Source organism: Pleurodeles waltl, chromosome 2_2 (assembly GCF_031143425.1).
Source record: "Pleurodeles waltl isolate 20211129_DDA chromosome 2_2, aPleWal1.hap1.20221129, whole genome shotgun sequence".
Classification (NCBI taxonomy): Eukaryota; Metazoa; Chordata; class Amphibia; order Caudata; family Salamandridae; genus Pleurodeles; species Pleurodeles waltl.
The window spans coordinates 1,188,491,354-1,188,504,644 of NC_090439.1; the positions used below are offsets into that span (position 1 = coordinate 1,188,491,354).

At 43.3% G+C, this 13,291-nt stretch overlaps 1 protein-coding gene across 1 annotated transcript in view; it reads right to left on the bottom strand.

Annotated features, from left to right (window-relative positions):
- Positions 1–3,034: 3,034 nt before the first annotated feature.
- LOC138283065 (lymphocyte antigen 6E-like) overlaps positions 3,035–13,291 on the bottom strand; it is a 297,207-nt gene continuing 286,950 nt past the window's right edge. The window contains exon 6 of the mRNA XM_069221212.1: positions 3,035–3,428. The gene's annotated coding sequence lies outside the window, so the exon portion shown is untranslated. The remainder of the gene's footprint in view (positions 3,429–13,291) is intronic.

Sequence of the window (13,291 nt, forward strand, 5' to 3'; positions counted from 1 at the left end):
AGCTCTCCCAAGCTCATCTTTAAGTATGAGTCAAGAAGGAACGCTTACTCTCTCACGCATATGAGAGTGTGAGGTAAGAATACTTCACAAATAGAGCCAAGCAATGAAAACGTTAAAGGTACAAACTAAGGTTTCATAAAAACAAATATATAAAAATCATGAAAAACATGAACAAATAGTAACCTTTAAGTAACGAAAAATACTCACTGAAGCCAACCCTTTTATGGCACGTCAGTGGGATCACTAATGTTCCTCAGATGCCGCTGTAGTCGATGCATTAGAGGACAGGGTAAAGTGATAAAAATGACTGACTTGTCCTGTTGGAGTTCAATAGACTCTAGGTCAGTGGTCTTCATCCTTTTTGATGCCGCCCCCTTCAGTGGAAAAAAAGATCATCACTCCCCCAGAATTTGTCATGTTTAAATGTGTTAAGGCTTATTTCAACATTGTAGTTAAGTTCTGTTACCTTTTTAAAAATGCAATCAAATACATGATTGAGAAACATACTATTCTGGTCAGGCAGGCCTTACTAACATGTAAAGGAATCCACAGTATAATGATTAGAAATGGGGGTGGGGGTTATGAAGAATACTTGGAGGGTCTCCCCCTCTGACACAAACATCCAGCTAGGATATAACTGACAAAAGATGCTAGTGATGACCCATTACAGAGCGGCCTACATCAGCTCATTGTTTCCCCGCCTGAAAAAAACTTTTTATCAGCATAATGCTTCTTTGGTAACAGCCTTGTGACCTCCCCCCCCCCTCCCCCGATCACTTGAGGTCTCCCTCGGGGGGGGGACACCCCCAATTCAAAGACCCTTGAACTAGGACAAGGCCGATGAGTTCATTCAATCAGATAATCAGGGGTCTGAACCAATTATAGAGATTATCATCTGGGTTAGGAACACGAGATTGGCAGTAATAGGTATTCCTTAAAAGCTGACACCTTGATCACCTACATTTCTCTGTTCCTGCCTATTTTATTGGAGGAAGAACCACTTGGTTTCTTTCAGCAGAACATTGCATCCTCCCAGCTAGACAGCTTCTGCAGGTCCGCTGCCTCATTCTAGATTCCTAATTTTTTTTCTTGTTCTGGACTGCCATGTAAGGTACAACTGTTTTGAAAAAAGCAAAAATAAATCTGACTCGGCTGACATGAGATGGAGGCTAGTTGGTGGGGCTTGGCAAGACTGGCAGATGACAGCTACACCTAAACAGTTGGCTGATTCACTGTCCACAGTATGAGAGGCTCTTAAGTCCCATAACTACTAAACATGTGGCATGTTTCCCAGGAGACTTGCTGGAAGCATCTAAATCCTCTAAACCAGTGGTTCCCAACTTGTGGTCTAGGGACCCCTGGGTTCCTTGAAGCCTCCTCCTGGGGTCCGTGGCTGCTTAGAAATGAAATAATATTAACATATGAATAAAGTGTATATAACTAAAGTAGCCACATGTTCACTTGTAAACTTGAAAACATACTGTAGACGTCAAGGAATTTGAAATTGGAGGCTAAGAATTAAATCAGTATCCTGAGATTGGTTTGTGGGAGCAGTGAAGGTGCATCAAACATAATATAGTATGGGTGATGTGTGGCTTTAATTGAATTTAGAAAAGTTCCATCTTTCCTATTAAAATAGTATTTTTTACTTATATCTGTTTGTAATTTAAATACAATGTGTTATCATTTGTGTATGTCTTTGATGAATGCTTGTTTTTGTATTTTCTTTGTATTGTTACAAGGCAGACATTGACAGTGTTTAGGCTGGGGTCCCCAGCTTCCAGCAATGACTCAGTGGAGGGTCCCCAGATTCCAATACTGATTCACTGGGGGTCCCGCATTCCAGTGATGATAAATTTAGGGTCCACGTGACTCAAAAGGTCAAGAACCACTAATGTAAACTGTGGGAGGTGAATGAACCACTACAGTGGAAACAGGCCTGAAATCATTGATTCCCCCATAATTGTTGGTTATTGAGGGGTTTCTCAGGGCTGAACCCAGTGTTCCCGTTAAGTATGCACTTCTCATGGGCAAACTTCTATAGCAATGTTAAAAAATCTCAATGCAGCAGGGAGTCTGTCAAAGGTGATGTCAGATGCTTCTCCTCTGCCTTATTGTTTGGCACAAAGCCCAGTCTGACTATCTTACTTGATCAGTCTTTGCACCAAAACTATGAGTGCTTGTGCTGTGGTGCCTGAATATCACACGTCAGTCCCCTTTGTCACGAAGTACCACAAAGCTGCACAAAGCACAAATTGATTAAAGGGCACCTTCTAGCGTGAAGTAACTATGTGCGCTGGAAAGTAAATACCTTTACAGGAATTTGCATATTTTTGCATGACTTTGTACTGGTGCAGTCTTGGTAAATCTGCCTCTTTATTTGTTTTGGGATCTGCCTTCACCACCGGCATTGCTCTCAGCTCTCCACCTCATTCTCTTGCATGTCTGGTGGACCGGGATCTGTGTTTATCTCTAAATGGTTTATGGTTGTCCTGCATGTTTCTCTATAAATCACTATAAATAATAATTTTAATTCAGAAAAAAAGAAAGGTTGAATTAGTTGTTGGGTCTTGTTAGCAGTAACATACATTTTAAAATTTCTGGAGGATTTAGATTATAATATTCAGAAAGAGTCCAAGGTCAAGAGGAAAATTAGAGATGGATTGATAAAATAAGTATATTTTGTAATCACTCTGGCCTTGCGAGTGTCAGTGGGCTGCAAGGAATGATATCAAGGTTAGGGTTTCTGCATGTTTGAGAGCTATCCTGGCTGGTAATCCCGCTGCAAAGAAGCCTTCTTACTGATTTCTTGCTCCTTCTATCTTGTGTACATTCTTATCCATTGTCATATCCCCTTCTTTTCCTTTCCTCTTGGTCTTCGCTGTCCTGCACAATCTGATTGAATAACGGGCTGAGATTCATTCGACAATGGGAAGGAGAAGAACTAGCAAACATCAATCATCAAGTTAGTCCAAACTCCAAGGGAGACCATTGTTCTAATATTAAAGAGTGCAATGAAGTGTCAATGCTTCTTTTTTATTCATTTATATGGTAAGACAACATCTTTATTCATGGCTATTGAATCACACAGCAACAGTATATACATGAAACCATCTTTTAAAGTGCATTGATGAGGAGCGTGTCTGTTTTCCTTTTTATTCCAATTTGATGAGAAGAAAACCTATGTTACTTTTATTCATTGAATAATCATGATCACAGTGGAGGGCTGACTTTCTTGAAGCCTGAGTTTCAGCATGTGCAAGGAAGTCTCATTCCTAATTCATTCCTAATTCATTAATAATAGAATAAAATATAACTATTCCACATTAACTGTAGCTGCTTTTCAACTCTTCCATCTTCACCAACATTTTCCTTCGAAAACATCTCGTTCAGCAGTATCGACAAAGGACCGCCTCAACACTCTGGAGCTAGAAAGAAAGCAGACATGGAAATGTTGGCTCATTTAGATTTAATTCCCAAAAGATCTTGGTCTGGAAGACCCCACGGAGATAAAACAACTTCAAAGCATCATTCTCAAGCTCATCATTGATGTCTTGATCAATCACAAAGGCTTGATCTGTCATTTATATGTGGGAGGTGTACGGTAAGTGTACTTCACACATACAGTTATTAGCCAAAGAAGTTATCCAAGGTTATGTAAACAATATATATTTTTAGAATTAGAAACCACAAAAAATCTAAATTGAAAATATAGGTGAAATGTGCTGTCAGTGCAATCACCAATATTTTCCAGATTCCACTGGACTCACTTTGAGGTCAATGTAGACAATAGTACTTTACAGAAAGTGGTATACTATCATAAAATGTGTGTTGTCTCATTATGGGACATCCAGAGGGACCTGCGGCTCAGGTAAGGCTGACCTAAAAGGGGATCATTCAGAAACACGGAAAGCTCAGGTCCAGTTAAACAGTTTACCATCTGATAATGGTGTTATGTAGTGTTTACTGTTAATGAGGTGTTCATCAAGAAATGAAGAATGCACCATCTACTTTGGGTTCTCTGCCTTATTTAAAGATAAGGAAGCCACTTAGTTTCACACTTGTAAAGTTTCTGATGCACATTTTCTCTGTTTCCTTCTGCCATTTATATTGTGACCAGCTCACAAAGACTACAACTTGTCTGACTGGCCAACCATTGTGAAAACTCCCTGCTAAAGCCAGCAGCTAATCATCCCTAACATAGTCCACATCTCCTTTTATGATAAGATTCACTTGCTTTCCTCCTATTCTCAAGGATTCACGTTACCCCTCATTCTTTTTAACATCTACCTTTGCCCACTTGCTAACTCAGGGCCTAAATTAAATATTTGTAGAAATGATACACCAATGCAACTGTGGTGGAGAATCCTTACCCCTAAGATGATCACGCATTAGCCCAATTTAAATGCATGCGGCACACAGCATGCCCATGGTAAGGGCGACAATGTCTCTGCAACTTCCAAACTTTCCAACAGGCCGATGGAGTGAGTGCCGTGAGAGAGTGGATATATGTCCACCCATCTAATTTACATGGTCTATTACCGCCAGGGCAACTCTGGCTATAAGGGGCAATAAAATAATGCAAATGTTCCCCTTGCTATGGGAGGCAACTCCCATGATGAGGCAGGGCCATTTCTTTATTTTTTTCAAACAGAAAGTCATGCTTCATTGGACGGATGGCTCCATCATATTGATGGAGCTGGGTGTCAAACCTAAAAAAGCATTGACATGAACTACTGTGATGGAGGTTCCTGCCAATGCTTTACAAATAACTGCTGGGTTGAAAGCCATTAATACATTTGATGAGTTTGAACTTGATTAGGGAGTAACATAAATCAGACATATAAATCAGGCCATGAATCAGGGCCTTCGTAGCTGAAATAATCTCTTTTTCCGATATCCAACTGACTACAAGTCTTAAAAAGCCTTCCTCTGAAATGCAAAAAAAGTTGCTAGGATGTTGAAGTTCTATCCTGCATGGAGCTGCTAGAAAAGGCGAAAAAGCTTGTTTTCTAATTAGATGAAGCTCTCAAAAAGGCCATTTATATCAATTCAGCAGCGTCTCCCTGATATTGCCAAATATAGATCTTGAGATGTTTCTGTTTGTTCTCGATCATCCAACAGCTTGTGCAGGTAATACTGGACTATGTCAATGTCTGTTATACCAGTCTTCCAACACTAGCATTTGTAACCTGAAAGTAGTCCACAATATGGCATTTCTGCTTCTAATGAACTTTAGGAAACTCTGGGGGATTCTGAAGCTCAGCACAAACTACACTGGTTATCAGTCTCCAAGTAGATTCAATACATCATGCTCTGTTTTGGCAACAGAGCTATGACTGGCCCGCCCTGCTTGAAATCATGTTGCTTAGATATTTTCCTACTCAACCCTTTTGTTCAGGTTCTTCAGTCCTCCTGGCTGTTTTTCAGTTTTCAAGATTTATGTTACTTATTGTCGCCCTTTAGGTCTACAGCAAACAAATAACTTAGATGCATTTAGAAAAGCCCCAAAGTCATATCTATTTTGCTGGGTCTTCTTCTGGCATCCTTCCATTTTCAAAACCAGTTCCTAGCTAGAAGTTACCGCTGGGTACTTGTCTGCACTATACATTTTAACTAAAGTCATTAGATTTCAAGATCGCATTAACTTCAACAACTTTTTCACTACACTTTGTTCCACTTCCGATATGTCAACAGCTCTTCCCACATCCCAGAATAAAACGGACGGAAACTATTTTCAACTTAGGGAACCAGTGAATTTGCCAAGTTTCTTAGAACTCAGGTGAAGATGCTCCCAGTGAAAAGCATTGTTATCATTGTGTGATAACTGATCATAGGAAGGTGTAGGAACCATGCTATGATATCTCAACAGATAGAGTTCTCTAACCAAAGGTCAGGTGTCTTCATAACTGGATTTTATTGTAGGCAGATTCATGGTCTTTTTTGTGTATTCAAGGAAATGTGGGTAAAATTGTGAAATTATCCAGTATAATAGCTTTGTTAATTTTTCATGATTTTGAGGTAAAATCGAAAGGTACATTGCAACTAAAGTAAATATTTCCCACATTTCTAAATATCCAATAGATCTTCTTAATGAGGCGTTCCTATTGCCAGGACTTTACAGAACATTTAAATATGCCTAAATTGTAACAACAAAAGCTTGTTAGTCAGGTCTTAGCACAATGTGAGATCAAACTCAGAGAACTGAAATGACTACTCGCCTTGGTAAAACTAACTTGGGAGGGTCATAGAATATTTAATTACTTTTTAGAATGTCCCTACTCTGATATGAGGCAGGTAATTTTAAAATCCTCCGGTGAGCTAAACCCCCACAAAGCTATCCCTGGAGCTGCACACATACCGGAATAAAATAAAGGCTATTTTGTTGTGTGGTCCTCAGATAACCTGCTCATGTGCCCACATTTTACTAGACTTTGCATTTCTTAAGTTTAAAATAATGTTTATAAACCCATTTTTATGAATTACAGAACTAGACCGTGAGTACCCTAGGGCCCTTTGAATAGATATGCAATCTTTAGATGCTGTATATGTTCAAGTTCCACTTTTTAACATTTTAATGAAATTGAAATGTAATTTAATGTGTCAATAGATTCATTATATGCTATCCAAAGCTCTGTACAATTTTGTTTATTAATATTGTGGTTTTATCTTCTTAAGACTTTATACTAATTTGATTTATTTTTATAATCTGAATCTGTATTGCACAATTGTCACATTTTAAATATATTTGAGTGAAGAGTTGCATTGCCTGATGCTGTGTTATCTTTTATTATTCATAATCATTATTCAGATGATACCAACATTATTGGTTGTACAGTAGCTTTTGAATTTGGTCCATTAATTTCAGAAAAGTACCTCAGTAACAATCTTTGGGTACCCATACAGTTTATGACACTTCAGCTGAAGCATTTACAATATTGGAATTAACCATCACAATGACAGTTGTTTTATAATAAGTAGGAGAACAGTTTTTCATAAATCCCTTTTGTGCAGAAAATATAGCTGGAGAATGCGTGAACAACCTCCCATGACTCCATGCCCCCCGGGGGTCGCCCCCAGAGATTGGGGACCTCAGATATAGGCCCTCTCACACCCCGAGAGACAGGTCCTGCAGTCAACTCCCATTCCACATGGCCAATGGCCCCTCCTCCACTGCCCTGGGCTGTGTGACCCCCTTTCCCTAGCTAACTTTTGCCCCACGGACTCTGTCACCCGTGGCGTACAACAATTCAATTGGGGGCCCATGGCCCCTCTCCGCTGGCTAATTGTGGCCCCAGGGACCGATCCCCAAGGGCATAGCTTTGAAATATAATTTTTTCCAGGAAGGGGGCCGAGTGGCCCCTTTCGCAGGACTATTTTGGCCCTGGAGATCCCATCCTCCGGGTCATTGTAGGAGGCTGGCCTGGCTTGTAGTGGGTACCAAGGGGTACTTACACCTTGCACCAGGTCCAGCTATCCCTTATTAGTGTAGAGGGGTGTCTAGCAGCTTAGGCTGATAGAAAAGGTAGCTTAGCAGAGCAGCTTAGGCTGAACTAGGAGGCGTGTAAAGCTCCTACTATACCACTGGTGTCATATGCACAATATCATAAGAAAACACAATACACAGACACACTAAAAATAAAGGTACTTTATTTTTATGACAATATGCCAAAAGTATCTCAGTGAGTACCCTCAGTATGAGGATAGCAAATATACACAAGATATATGTACACAATACCAAAATATGCAGTAATAGCAATAGAAAACAGTGCAAACAATGTATAGTCACAATAGAATGCAATGGGAGCACATAGGTATAGGGGAAACACAAACCATATACTCTAGAAGTGGAATGCAAACCACGAATGGACCCCAAACCTATGTGAGCTTGTAGAGGGTCGCTGGGACTGTAAGGAAACAGTGAGGGTTAGAAAAATAGCCCACCCCAAGACCCTGAAAAGTGGGTGCAAAGTGCACCTAAGTTCCCCAGAGAGCACAGAAGTCGTGATAGGAGAATTCTGCCAGGAAGACAAACACCAGCAATGCAACAATGATGGATTTCCAGACGAGAGTACCTGTGGAACAAGGGGACCAAGTCCAAGAGTCACGATCAAGTCGGGAGTGGGCATATGCCCAGGAAATGCCAGCTGTTGGTGCAAAGAAGCTGCCACCAGATGGTAGAAGCTGTGGTTTCTGAAAGAACGAAGAGGGCTAGAAACGTTCCCTTTGGAGGATGGATGTCCCACGTCACGAAGAAGCTTGCGGAGGTATTTCCGTGCAGAAAGACCACAAACAAGCCTTGCTAGCTGCAAGGGTCGCGGTTAGGGTTTTTGGATGCTGCTGTGGCCCAGGAGGGACCAGAATGTTGCCAATTGCGTGAGGAGACAGAGGGGGCATCCAACAAGACAAAGAGCCCACTCAGATGCAAGCAGCACCCGCAGAAGTGCCAGAACAGGCACTACGAAGTGGAGTGAACAGGAGCTCACCCGAAGTCACAAAGGAAAGTCCCACAACGCCGGAGGACAACTCAGGAGGTCGTGCACTGCAGGTTAGAGTGCCAGGGACCCAGGCTTGGCTGTGCACAAAGGAAATCCTGGAAGAGTGCACAGGAGCCGGAGTAGCTGCAAAACATGTGGTTCCCAGCAATGCAGTCTAGCGTGGGGAGGCAAGGACTTACCTCCACCAAACTTGGACTGAAGAGTCACTGGACTGTGGGAGTCACGTGGACAGAGTTGCTGAGTTCAAGGGACCTCGCTCGTCGTGCTGAGAGGAGACCCAGAGGACCGGTGATGCAGTCTTTTGGTGCCTGCGGTTGCAGGGGGAAGATTCCGTCGACCCACGGGAGATTTCTTCAGAGTTTCTAGTGCAGAGAGGAGGCAGACTACCCCCACAGCATGCACCACCAGGAAAACAGTCGAGAAGGCGGCCGGATCAGCGTTACAAGGTTGCAGTATTCGTCTTTCCTACTTTGTTGCACTTTTGCAGGCTTCCAGAGCAGTCAGCGGTCGATTCCTTGGCAGAAGGTGAAGAGAGAGATGCAGAGTAACTCTGATGAGCTCTTGCATTCTTTATCTAAAGAATTCCCCAAAGCAGAGACCCTAAATAGCCAGAAAAGCAGGTTTGGCTACTTAGGAGAGAGGATAGGCTAGCAACACCTGTAGGAGCCTATCAGAAGGAGTCTCTGACATCACCTGCTGGCACTGGCCACTCAGAGCAGTCCAGTGTGCCAGCAGCACCTCTGTTTCCAAGATGGCAGAGGTCTGGAGCACACTGGAGGAGCTCTGGGCACCTCCCAGGTGAGGTGCAGGTCAGGGGAGTGGTCACTCCCCTTTCCTTTGTCCAGTTTCGCGCCAGAGCAGGGCTGGGGGATCCCTGAACCAGTGTAGAATGGCTTATGCAGAAATGGGCACCATCTGTGCCCATGAAAGCATTTCCAGAGGCTGGGGGAGGCTACTCCTCCTCAGCCCTAACACCTTTTTCCAAAGGGAGAGGCTGTAACACCCTCTCTCTGAGGAAGGCCTTTGTTCTGCCTTCCTGGTCCAAGCCTGACTGGACCCCAGGAGGGCAGAAACCTGTCTGGGGGGTTGGCAGCAGCAGCAACTGTGCTAGAGACTCGGGGGATCATGGAATTGTCTCCCCAATGCCAGAATGGCATTGGGGTGACAATTCCATGATCTTAGACATGTTACATGGCCATGTTCGGAGTTACCATAGTGACGCTATACATATGTCGTGACATATGTATAGTGCACGCGTGTAATGGTGTCCCCGCACTCACAAAGTCCGGGGAATTTGCCCTGAACGATGTGGGAGCTAGTGCCAGGGTGCCCACACACTAAGTAACTTAGCACCCAACCTTTACCAGGTAAAGGTTAACCATATAGGTGACTTATAAGTTACTTAAGTGCAGTGGTAAATGGCTGTGAAATAACATGGATGTTATTTCACTCAGGCTGCAGTGGCCGACCTGTGTAAGAATTGTCAGAGCTCCCTATGGGATAAGAAATGCTGCAGCCCATAGGGATCTCCTGGAACCCCAATACCCTGGGTACCTCAGTACCATATACTAGGGAATTATAAGGGTGTTCTAGTATGCCAATGTGAATTGGTGAAATTGGTCACTAGCCTGTTAGTGACAATTTGTAAAGAGAGAGCATAACCACTGAGGTTCTGGTTAGCAGAGCCTCAGTGAGACAGTTAGGCATCACACAGGAAACACATACATATAGGTCACAAACTTATGAGCACTGGGGTCCTGGCTAGCAGGGTCCCAGTGACACATAAAAAACATACTGAAAACATAGGGTTTTCACTATGAGCACTGGGCCCTGGCTAGCAGGATCCCAGTGAGACAGTGAAAACACCCTGACATACACTCACAAACAGGCCAAAAGTGGGGGTAACAAGGCTAGAAAGAGGCTACTTTCTCACATTCATAACCTAAAAATATTTTTTATTTTTGGTAGGGGGCCTAATGGGTCCCCTTCCTGGGCTTGGCCCTCTGTGCTGGGTGCCCTACAAGGCACCTAGGGGCATATTTAAGAACAATAGATAAGAAGGCATGCATGGGGGTAATTATATAAACAATTTCCTCAAAAGTACATTAAGTTTCTGTCACACGTAAGTGGGAAAGGGACATGATGTAAATACCTACGTATATCACTTGTCTTTGACGCTGATAGTGATGTCATCACCGAGTGGCACTGATAACGCGAAATCAAAACATCTACCAAACTATAATCATAGCAGCTATCTTGAAAGAAATAATTAAATAAATGTGGTAAAACAGAGCAAGCTGAGTAGGTTAAAAGTCACTAGGTGACGGGGGCACAGGCCTGGAAACCAGAGGGCTAAGGTAAACTCCTGATTCCCATTAAAACTAAATAGGATCCACTACACCCTCCCCATTGCCAGAACAAGGTTGACGCCATAATGATGATGCCAGAGACAGTGCATGAACCCAAGCTAAAATGCTCTGAACTAAAACAAACTAAAATATTATTAAAATACTATTAAAATGTAATTAAAAGATAAAACATTCAAAGAGACAAAATGTCTTCGATAAAAAGGCAGTTTTTGTCATTATTTTGACATTTTAGAATGAGGCCAATAGTCAAATTCATCTAGCAATAGTCATGATGTTGAAGAGTATCTCCGAAGTCTTCGAAAGGAAGGGCATTCAGAAACAAATCCACATCATCAGATGTCAGATCAGTGACAGTATTGTCAGACAGATCCAGGGAGCAATAGTGCGCGGTAGCCTCAAGCGCAGGGCAGCGCCATCCAAAGTACCTAAAGGAGCCAGACAGTCCACCAAGGGTGGCTCATTAGTGGCTTTGCAAACCAGCGGCAGTCTCATGGGGCACGACCGTGAATGAACTCTCATAGGGAACATCAGCAGTTTTTGGTCCCCACGAGGCACTGGCTGAACAGCAAGGTACACCGAAGGTAGATGTTCGAAGAGGCAACAGGTGCAATGAAAGGCTGGTTGCAAACACCAATAGACTGGTCAGAGTGACAGTGACCAATCATGCCCCAATTCTTTCAGCAACGGAGCACCAAAGAACTGCACCATGCGATCACGGCACATCTGGCTTGGTCATAGTAGCTTCATCACTCTGCTTAGCTGGGAAGGCACAACCAATGCGTATCAGGAACAACAGCAGCAGGAAAACCGCCAAACATGATTGGAAAGAGTGAATGGATGGCTGAAGGAATGACTCTGAAGACAGTCTGGAAGATGGGCATGAATCCAGACATGACAGCCTTAAAGAAGTGCACAATCCTTATGATGCTTGAAGCGTTGAAGATTCTGGATACCAGCTCTCCAAAGTGCTTGGGGAAGTTGGTATTTAATAGGGATTGTATGTCGGCTGATGATCTTGCTATATGGAGAGCATACATCTCTAGAGCTGATGTCAACGCAACTTTTTTCTGGCACAGTAGTGGCTTTAGTCTACTCAGCTGATAATTTACATTAGTAGTATCAATGTGAGGCCACATTCATGCTACTCTTATCTCTTGTGTGGGGGAGAATAAAATGTGTCCGCAACAAGTTACAGTCTTGGAGACTGAAATTGCGTTTGCAATTCCTGGTCTTATACCGCAACAGCTCTGTTCGTTCAGGACTAGATAACTTCCATTCAAAAGTATATGAAATGCTGGACGAATCAAAGGGAGGAAAGTACCGTTCAGAAAAAAAGCCAAGTTTGTGACCCCGCATTGCAAAAGACATGAAGGGATACCTGTTTGCAAATCACTGAATGACTAACAGTAGTCTCATGTTCGCTTCCACTGAGAAAGACTTCTGTTTCACCGTTCAGACATTTATATTCAAAGGGCAATTCCCACTCTTCTTCATATAGCTATCTCTTAGCCTCTCGTATCTGCCCACAGCAAGATGTTTCAAGCATTTTGAAAAACGAAAGGTTGAAGTGGGCAGATTTATAATGCCATGTACGACCTATACTGTTGATGGACTGTCTGCAACTGTGAAAGGCAACTTTTCTATATATAATGAAACTTGCTTCCACTTTAGCCATTGTCTGTTGTTCCCTGGATGAATTAAAAGCAGCAAACAAGTCACTACTGTCGATGTATTTCCATGGATCATGGCCATTTTTCAAAATGTGTAGTGTCCAACCTGACTGCATGATGGAACGCAGATGACTTTGTCCATGGTGTAAAAAGGACATCTCACTCTGAATGATGTCTATCGCAGATGACGCTATGGTGGTCATTTGGACATTGGCGGTAAAAGCCGCCTACCACCGCGGTGATGGCCGCCACAACACCACCACCGCAGCTACCATCCCTCTCCCAGATTATGAGCAATGTCGGACTTCTGCCACGATAAGGGTGGAAATCCTGCAGTGATCAGACTGGCGGACTGTGGTAAACTGGCTCTGCTACCACCAGCACCACCAAGCCTGTTGAACTCCACCAGCCATATCATGACCTGTGATCCGGCCTGGCGGTGTTCAGCTGGCGGGCGGTGCTGGTGGTAGCAGTGCCCCTTCCCGTTCCCTGCTGGATGACCTCCCCGGAGCAGGTAAGGTGATTGTCCGACAGGGGAAGGGGGTTGGGAGGGTGGCAGCGTTTTGTGCCTGAGTGTGTGTATGTCTGGAAGAATGAGTGTATGAATGCGTGTATACCAGCGTGTGTATGAATGCATGTATGGATGAGTGTAAGTTAATTGGTGTAAGCGTGGTGTGTGTCTGTGTGCATGTATGGGTTGGGGGAGCCACCTACCGGTGACAGGAAGAAATTCCCTGTCACCGGTACGGCCTAC